The sequence below is a fragment of the Papio anubis genome, chromosome 14 (assembly GCF_008728515.1).
Source record: "Papio anubis isolate 15944 chromosome 14, Panubis1.0, whole genome shotgun sequence".
NCBI classification, from domain to species: Eukaryota; Metazoa; Chordata; class Mammalia; order Primates; family Cercopithecidae; genus Papio; species Papio anubis.
This window is the reverse complement of record NC_044989.1, coordinates 91,617,810-91,627,937: the sequence shown is the minus strand read 5'-3', so window position 1 is coordinate 91,627,937 and position 10,128 is coordinate 91,617,810. Positions and strand designations below refer to the sequence as shown.

General features: G+C 48.1%; 1 pseudogene; it reads left to right on the top strand.

Annotated features, from left to right (window-relative positions):
• The first annotated feature begins 524 nt into the window (after window positions 1–524).
• On the top strand, window positions 525–5,120 carry LOC116270339 (annotated as a pseudogene).
• Window positions 5,121–10,128: the final 5,008 nt, after the last annotated feature.

Genomic DNA, 10,128 nt, shown 5'->3' with positions numbered 1-10,128 from the left:
GGAAAAGCCTTGGGTATGAGGGACTCAGCTCATAACCACTGGACAGTAGGTCATGGTGGCTGGAAGATAGGAAGAGAAGGGGAAGGGGGCTGGCCATGACCTTCTCCATGAAAAATGCCACACTGACCTCAGAGCAATGGGATCTCATTAAAGACACAATCAAATTTGAGCTTTTCAAAAACCACACCAGCCTTGGGGTAGAGAATGGTTTGTCGTGTGCGTGAGAGAATGAAGGGAGACCAGTGTAAATTCTACTGAGGTTACCTCGGCGAAAAGTGGTGGGGGCTGGGTCTGGTGGGCACATGGGAGATAGAAGGGAGCAGTTTCAAGGACTCTTTAGAAGTTAGGATCAAGGAAACATGCTGAGAGACTGGATGTGAGGGGACACGGTGGGGAGGTGTCAACTCCCAGGAGGATGGTTGCAGCATGTCTGAGACAGGGCGCATTTGAGCTGGAAGGTCTGAGCACAGCGTTGGGCATAGTGAGTTTGAGATGCATGAGACCACCAAGGAGGAAGCCAGGGCATGGAATCAGGCATCCTCTGCAAGTGGGTGCCCCACGGTAAGCAGAGGCACAGGGAAGAATGACATTGAATAGAAAGAGAATATAGCAGTCGGGCACAGGTGGCTCACGTCTATAATCCCAACACTTTGGGAGGCTGAGGCGGGAGGATCACTTGAGGTCAGGAGTTCAAGACCACCCTGGCCAATATGGCGAAACCCCGTCTATACTAAAAAATACAAAAAGTAGCCGGGCATGGTGGCTCGTACCTGTAATCCCAATTACTTGGGAGGCCGAGCCAGGAGACTCGCTTGACCCTAGGAGGCGGAGGTTGCAGTGAGCCGAGATCACGCCACTGCACTCCAGCCTGCGTGACGGAGCGAGACTCCGTAAAAAAAAAAAAAAAAAAAAAGAGCGAGAGAGAGAATATAGCAAGAAATGAAGTAGACCAGCCCCAAGGACATTCAGTGTCTGGTCAGGAAGTGGGAAAAGACTAGAAAGGGACAGCCAGGGAGGTGGGGAAACCAGCAGAGCTTGAGGTCTCCAAGGCCAAGGACACTGGCGCTGAGGTGTCGGGAATGACAAACACTAGGAGGTGCCCCCGGGATGTCACAGGATGGCCTCAGAGGGCTCATCGCTGACCCCTCCACCCAGGGTGACAATGCCTAACCACCCCTGAAATAAACAAGCCAGCAAAGGACCTGCATCCTCATGACATGTGCACTTCCCAGTGCTTCTGTCTTATATCAATAAAAATGCACAACGAACACACACACAAACTATCACCTGCACTTCTCTCAGGTCTCCTAAGTAATTAATCTCACCCAAGATTTCCACTTCCTGAATAAGTTAAGCAGGTTTTCTTTGGTGGCTTTTGTTAAAAATCCTGGGTATTTATTCACTCATTTATTCACAAAGTATTTCTTGGGCACCTAATATGTGTCAGGTACCATTCTGAGCAATTAGAATACCTCAGTGAACAAAAGAGATAAAGGTATTTCCCATTGAGGACTTTATATTCCAGAGCTTGAGGCAGAGATGGCATAGGAAAGGGTGACAAGTGCTATGGCGAAAGGAAAAATAGGATAAAGAGGACTAGAAGTGCCGGTCAGGAAGGAGGAGTTATGATTACATTTTACATAGAGTGGTCAGGGAGAAAGAGACATTGAGTAAAAATAGGGCTCATTTAATGTTGGACTTCTCCCTCTCTCCCTGCCCAGGCAAAGCAAAAGAACAGAAAAGTCCAGAAGCAACTAGAAGATTCCATCCACAAGATTTATGATGGACCCATCAACAGAACTGGGCACAAAACTCAGGAAGGGGGACCAGAAAGCTCTCCAAGATGCAAACCTGACTTTGCAACAAAACACGATGATGATGAAATGGGAAACCCGCACACAAAGTCTCCAACAGTCGGAGTTTTAAGCGGCCTTAACCAAAGCTGGACAAACAATACACGATCAAGCAAAAACTTTACAAGTGGTGACAAGCCTCAAATCACAGAAACTTACCAAGTAAGCCAAATAGATGACAGCAAAAGCAGCCTCTGAGTCTCATCCAAACGCAGTGGTGAAGGGAGAGAGACCTGCTGTTCATAGCCAAAGCGGGCGCTGGCATGCTACAGAAAAGGAGAAAGCCTTTGGCTTCCTGCTCTCCTGGCTGTTTTTCAGGGATATAAAAAGGGAGATTCTGCTTCCAAGGAGAAGCTTCCTCCTCTGAATGGATTTGTGTCTCCTGACCACATCAGTTCCATTTTTGGCCAACATCAGAGCTGCCCTGTATGGCCTGTTGAACACCACAGGGAAAAGTAGTGATGCTGGAAGACTAGAAACGGAATGCAGCTCCAGATTGCAAAGGGGAAGAAGCCGCAGAACAATGAGTAGAAGGTGGAAGGAATTGGCTTCTTCACGTTGCCGCTGAACGGCTGACTTGCCCACCCTGGACCACCTCCCCTGTGTCTCCTGTTACGAGCAGGTGTTGAGTGTTTAGTTGGGAGCTTTCCTTTCTTTTCTTTACTTTTTTTTTTTTTTTTTTTTTTTTTTTGAGACAGAGTCTCACTCTGTTGCCCAGGCTGGAGTGCAATGGTGTGATCTCAGTTCACTACAACTTCCACCTCCCAGGTTCAAGCAATTCTCCTGCCTCAGCCTCCCAAGTAGCTGGGATTACAGACACACACCACCACAGTCAACTAAAATTTTTTTGTATTTTTAGTAGAGACAAGGTTTCACCATGTTGGTCAGGCTGGTCTCAAACTCCTGGCCTCAAGTGATCTGCCTGCCTCGGCCTCCCAAAGTGCTGGGATTACAAGTGTGAGCTACCGTGCCCAGCCAAGGTTTTCCTAACAGCTAGATAGAAATGCATTGGTGGGGGTTATAGACTACAGAATCCCCTCTACCAGGTTTAAGGAGTAAACAATTTATTATAGGACAAAGGTAGCACACAGGAGGAGAGAGGTGGCGGAAGATGTGGGCCGTGACAGAGAGATGGATGAGACTGTTGCTGAGTTTCAGAGGATCATCCCAAATGTCCTCACGGCCCGGTGCCATGGCTCAGTCCTGTAATCCCAGCACTTTGGGAGGCCAAGGCAGGAAGACTGTTTGAGCCCAGGAGTTCAAGGCCAGCCTGCGCAACATAGTGAGACTCCATCTCTACAAAAAATGAAATTAGCCAGGCATGGTGGCACATGCTGTAGACCCAGCTACTCAGAAGGCTGAGGTGAGAGGATCGATTGAGTCCGCAAGGTCGAGGTTGCAGGGAGCTGAGAGCGCACCACTAAGCTGCAGCCTGAGTGACAGAACAAGACCCTGTGAAAGAGGGGAGGGGAGGGGAGGGAAGGGAAGGGAAGGGAAGGGAAGCGGAGGGGAGGGGAGGGGAGGGGAGGGGAAGGGAAGGGAAGGGAGGAAAGAAAAAAGGAAGGAAGGAAAGAAGGAAGGACAGGGAGGGAGGAGGGAGGGAAAGAAAGAGAGAGAGAGAGAAAAGAAAGAAAGAAAGAAAGAGAAAGAAAGAAAGAAAGAAAGAAAGAAAGAAAGAAAGAAAGAGAAAAGAAAAGAAAGAAAGGAAAGAAAGAAAGAAAGAAAGAAAGAAAGAAAGAAAGAAAGAAAGAAAGAAAGAAAGAAATGGAAGAAAGGAAGAAAAGAAAAGAAAGAGACAGAAAGAGAGAGAAAGAAAATCCCCATGATAGAAATGACAACAATCCTAAAAGCCTTGGATTTTTTGTCTAAAAATCAACTGCAGACGGTAAATTTCCAGCACAGGAAGGACTCTCTCGCTCAGCACTTGGTCCTGCTGTGTGAGGAAAAGCATGCAAATTCCTATGACGCAGCCCTTTGAAACACAGTTTATACTCAATTTCATCAGCACAAGAAAGTTTGGGACGCTTTTCAGATGAGCAAAGGACCAAGTGAAGATGTTGACCTTTTTGATATGGAACAACTTAAAAATTCATTTAAGAAAATTCTTTGGGCCAGGTGCAGTGGCTCATGCCTATAATCCTAACACTTTGGGAGGCCGAGGCAGGTGGATCACGAGGCCACAAGTTCAGGACCAGCCTGGCCAAGATGGTGAAACCCTGTCTGCTAAAAAAATACAAAAATTAGCCGGGTGCGGTGGCAGGTACCTGTAATCCCAGCTACTCGGGAGGCTGAGGCAGGAGAAACACTTGAACCCTGGGGGTGGAGGTTGCAGTGAGCTGAAATCATGCCACTGCATTCCAGCCTGGGCGACAGAGTGAGACTCCATCTCAAAAAAAGAAAAAAGAAAAAGAAAATTCTACAGCAAGCATTTTAAAAGGTGACAGCTTTAGAGACATTGAGGGGAATGCAGTCTGGATTAGAATTGCCTGGGGAACACAGTACACAAATCCAACCCAGCACATACAAACCTATCACCTTTCTCTCTCCTTCCTTCCTTCCTTCCTTCCTTCCTGCCTGCCTGCCTTTTCCTTCCTTTCTCTTTCTTTCTTTTTTTCCCAGACTGCATGTACCTTCACTTCTTCCTCCAAGCTGAGGTGCAATAGACTGCTTCTGGATCAGGTGCTGGTAATTGCTAGCAGACACCATCAGACTGTGAAAACGGATCTGAGAAGCTGACATCTGGACTCCCAAGGCTATTGTTTTTAAACAGTATGATCAGATCTTTGAAACTCACAACTCAATGACACCTCTACAGGAAAGAAGCCTTGGGCTGGATATAAACATGGATTCAAGAATTATTCATGAAGACATAGTAGAAAAAGGAAGAATCCAAGGAATAACTCAAAAAACTAGAATTTGCACAATCAAAGCTTGAAAGGAAATTCAAAAAGTGATTTAAATGGGACCATCCTGGCTGAGAAGGGAGAATCCCCTTCAGTGAGGAATAAAGTTCTGTAGCCCACGTCTTTTGGAAGCATTGAAATCCTTCGCCCCAGCCAGCCTTGCAGATGCACCACTTTCTCCACCACTCACGTGCATACCCAGCAAGACAACGAATTATGTTAAAATGAGAGATGAATGAGATGTGTGTGGTTTTGTATGCACAGGAGCTCCTTCACTGTATTGTACATGCATTTCAGTTTATGGCTAGCTATATGGCTTCTGTTTATACACTTGTGTTTTAGAAGTTAACTCTTGGTATTGAAATTTCAGAAATGTTCATGTAATTGTTGGGACTGACTCATTCCTCCACAACATGCCTCCTCTCTCCCATATCCTGCTAATTGTCACAGTTGCAGGCACTTGAGATGCAGGATATAGACACGGCTGCACACGTGACTTTGAGTGCCTGGATGCTCTGAGGTCAAGCATACGGCGCAGTGCTGGAGATAGTGGGAGTCGTATCCCGTGTCCTTTCTCCCACTCCTGTCCTCTTTGATCCTGGGGAGGTCTGGTTCCAATTGCTGGTTTCCAGGGATTCATTCTTAAGTCTCAGATCACAGAAAGAAGCAACAAGAAACTATATCCAACTCAAAACCTTTTAGGAGAATCATAAAATTGGTCCGTTCAGAGGGTAGAGTTGGGTCCACTAAGTTATTGCTGCAAAAGGCTGTATATTCAGCAAATCAGTTATATAAAATAAGGCCTTTTTTTTTTTTTTGAGACAGAGTTTCAATCTTTTTGCCCAGGCTGGAGTGCAATGGTGTGATCTTGGCTCACCGCAACCTCCGCCTCCTGGGTTCAAGCAATTCTCCTGCCTTACCCTCCCTAGTAGCTGGGATTACAGGCATGCGCCACCACGCCTGGCTAATTTTGTATTTTTAGTAGAGACTGGGTTTCTCCATGATGGTCAGGCTGGTCTCGAATTCCTGACCTCAGGTGATCCGCCTGCCTCAGCCTCCCAAAGTGCTGGGATTACAGGCATGAGCCCCTGCGCCCAGCCAATAATGTTCTCATTGTTAATATGATACTTTTTATCATATGTGTTACATTAAACTGATACATAGTAATATCATAATGACTTGTGAATAGAGATAACGAAAAACTGATTTAAAAAAAAAAAAACAAATCAAATGCTGGAGAAAGAGACCCCCAATGCCACACCATAGAACTAATGCAGTGAGGGGCAGCCGCTCCAGCCCCATCTGGAGGCTGCTGAATCAGGACGTCACTGCCACAGCTGTCAGCCCCTGCCCCTGCCCCTGCCCCTCCACTGCAATCTGCCCCAGCTGTAGGAAATCTTTGGGATCAAAGCCTTCAGTAGGTGCCTATGATCACTGGATCTAAATCACATGTTTGCACCTCAAAAGCAAGGATGGCTGTGAAATGGAATATTTGGAGAGTCATCAGAAGGCAGGATGTACACCGTGGGGAACTATCAAACTGTGAAGAGGGTGCTGAAAAGATTTGAGGAGCTACAAATGGCAGAGGTACAGCACAGCACACTCGCTGACTCAGCCAACACATGAGAAACCAAAGCGAGGTTCAGGTGTGCCACCCAAGCGCTGCTGCAGGAGGAACGCGGCACGCTGCATTCTTGCCTCCTTTGTTGCACAGTGGGAGAAAACAATGCGTGGTACTAGAACAATCAGAAAAGAACGTTGCTGTTCACTGATACAGTGCTTTCCCAGAAGGGACCCCACCATGTCAGCAGCCACATCCATGGCTACAGCTTGGAAGGCATCCAGGCCACACTGTCTGGGGAAATCCTAGTGCCCCTCTCCCTCTCAGTCTCTCCCTCTCAGGGACCACAGCTCTGCACTGTCTGATGACAACTGTTTCGTTTTGTTGTTTTTTTCCTCATCTATTTTGTCCTGTGTTAATTATATCAGGTGGAAGAATAAACACCGTCCCTGCTACTCCATCTCATCTGGAAGCAGAAAAGCAGTGCAAGGACCCTGAGAGTCACAAGGAGGATAAGGGCAGCTTTCCCCACCCCAGCCCAGCCACCTCTGCCTCTGCCTGGAACCTCTCCTGACCTGCCCCCAATTCTTCCCAAGGAGAGGCTTCCTCCCTCTCTGGTCCTCTCACAGACCCCCTGCTGCACTCTGAGCCAGTCCTCTTCCCTCAGCTCCCATTCACCTCCCACATCCCCTCCATCCTCCTCACCACAGCCCCCACTGAATTTTAGTATCCGCTGTGGTCGACCCCAGATGTCTGCACCAGCCTGCCTCATCTGAACACACTTCCCTCTCCAGTTGCCCGTCTACCACTGCCCCCTTCCTGCCATATTGAAGACAGTGCCTTGTTCATATGGGTGACATTTATATTTCTGCATAGCGTGGGTTATTTTTTCTGCTCTGATAAGAACCTAGCATGTAGAAATGGAATTCATTTCCCATACATAAACTCAGGCACTAACCAGACTGCATGGCCCGATAAATGTAATTCAGAATTAGGAGCTGCAGGAGCACAGCCCTTCCTCCCTTGACCATCCTATCACCAAAAGGCCCGCCAAGGAGGAAGCCTTACCATAGACTCAATCTCTATTGATAGCAATCAAAAATGCTTAGCAACTTCTCTAAGTGAGAAATGGCCCTAGATTAATCAATGACCATACATACATTTAAGCTTCTTAATAAATTGTCCTATAAATTCCACCCATTATTTCTAATGAAAACATTAAAACTCCTCATACTTATATAACCATTTACCGAAACACTCTCCCATAAGTTATGGTGGTAATTCCTCAAAACCCCCATGAAATAGCTAAGCGACTGGCCTTTTATACCACAGACATAAATAAATTCCAATGTATCAACAATTTAAGATGGTGACTGATATGGTTTTGCTGTATCCCCACCCAAGTCTCCTCTTGAATTGTACCTCCCACAATCCCATGTCATGGGAGGGACCACGTGGGAGGAAATTGAACCATGGGGGCGGGGTTTTCCCACGCTCTTCTCATGATAGTGAATAAGTCTCACGAGATCTGATGGTTTTATAAAGGGCAGTTCCCCTGCACGCACCATGTAAGATGTGCCTTTGCTTCTTCGCCTTCAGGCATGATTGTAAGGGCTCCCCAGCCATGTGGAACTGTGAGTCTATTAAAACTCCTTTATAAATTACCCAGTCTCAGGTGTGTCCTTAGAGCAGTGTGAGAACGGACTAATCACAATAATTGTTAAGTACAAGTCCCTTAAGCATGTATGTCCAGCATCATTTCTGCCCTGTGGCAAGGACGCTCGCATTTTGCTCTTTAGACCTTCTGCCACTAGAGGGCGCGCTAAGCCAGCCTAGGCCGGCCCCATCGCGGCCATCAGTGCCTGACATACACCTGGCAAAGCCTGGGCGGTTTTCAGACCTATCATGCATCAGCCAGGCCTCCCACCAACCCCAGGAGTTGCTCCCACATTGTGCAGGCGTTTGGCTGCATTGGCACGGGGACCAAGGATTCCCGAATTCATATTCAGTGCCCAAGTTTTTTATAATTACATCCCGGAACAATGGTATATTTTGATCACCCCTTTCTCCCTGGGTATTCTCCAGTCCTCAAAGCCCTTCCATCTAAAACGAAGGAACACATCCGTTTTCCTTTTCTCTCTCAGATCTATGAGGGGAAGAGGAATGGAGAGCTGGTAAAGACCACAGCCATGTTCTCTCCGCTGGCTAGAACACCCCGCCAGGCCTAAGCGTTCACAGAAAGAGACAGGCATTTGTGGTCTAGAGGTCCCCACACAGCCTGCCTGCTGCAGGCATTCCTCAGCTTCCTTTGGGGAAGAACAGGCAGCCATTTCCAGAGGAGAAAGCAATCAAGAACAGAAGATTCTCTGAGCCCAGAATTCTCTTCCCCAGACCCCTTCTGCCATAACTCAAATGCCACATGGCCCCCGTAGCCCACACCTCCCAGTGCAATGGTCCATGCATCCCAGTTCAAGCATCCATGCCTCCCAGGGCAATAAGCTGCGCCTCCCAGGGCAATGGGCCACACCTTCCAGTGCGGTGGCCCATACGTCCCAGTGCAGTGGTCCATACCTCCCAGTGCAGTGGTTCACACCTCCCAGGGCAATGGTCCACACCTCCCAGGGCAATGGTCCACACCTCCCAGTGCAGTGGTCCACACCTGCCAGGGCAATGAGCTGCACCTCCCAGTGCAGTGGCCCATACCTCCCAGTGCGGTGGTCCATACCTCCCAGGGCAATGAGCTGCACCTCCCAGTGTAATGGTTCATGCTTCCTAGTGCAATGGTCCACACCTCCCGGTGCAGTGATCCACACCTCCCAGGCAATAAGCTGCACCCCCCCACCCCGCCCACAGAGTGCAGTGATCCACACCTCCCAGGGCAACGAGCTGCACCTCCCAGCCAATGGTCCATGTCTCCCAGTGCAGTGAGCCATGGTTCCCAGCAATGGTCCATGCTTCCCAGTGCCATTGAGCCATACCTCCCAGTCCCAATGCTCAATACCTCCCAGTCCCAATGGTCCATGCCTTCCAGTGCCAACGGCCCATGTCTCCCAATGCCAATGAGTCACAGCCCCCAGTACCAGAATCAGCCACACCTCTGTGTAAGTTCCCTCTCACATTGAGTCTGGACATTACCATGTTTTTCCTTTTCCATCCATTTACTTTCAGTGTATCTGTGTCATATTTAAAGTGTGTCTTTGTAAATGCTATATGGTTGGATCTTGCTTTTTTATCCAGTCCGGCAATCTCTACCTTGAATTCATATCATACCACTTTACATCTAATGTGAGAAACGCTGGTAGCCCAACCCCAGCCTCGTGCATTGCTGTAACTAAAGGACTCTTACCTTTTCTTTGTGTTCGGAAGCTGGGGAGTGGCTGTTGTTTCAGACAGTTTGGATTCACCTTTAGGTTCACCTTCTGCTGGGCTCCAGAACCCAAGCCTCACAGAGATGTATGAGGCTGTCTGTATTCCCCCTGCTACCAACCCCTTCTCCAATGCCACTTTCCCAGCAAAATTCCAGGGAAGGAAGAGAGTTGCTGGGCTGAGAGATGAATTTTTGCATTTGGAATTCCTCCAGACCCACATGTTGCCCCTGACGCAGGATGCTCCTTCTTAACCCTGCAAAGCCTCCTGCCTGGAGGCAGCTGCTACTTTTCCCACCTGAACTCATTCAGGCACTTGCCCCAGAGAGCTCCAGGGTCTCTGCTCACCTACACAGGGTGCGCCCTCTGCAATTCAGTTCATCAGAGCTTCCTGACGTCTTCCAATCGTTGAAAGCCCCATGAACATATGATTTTTATATGGTTCA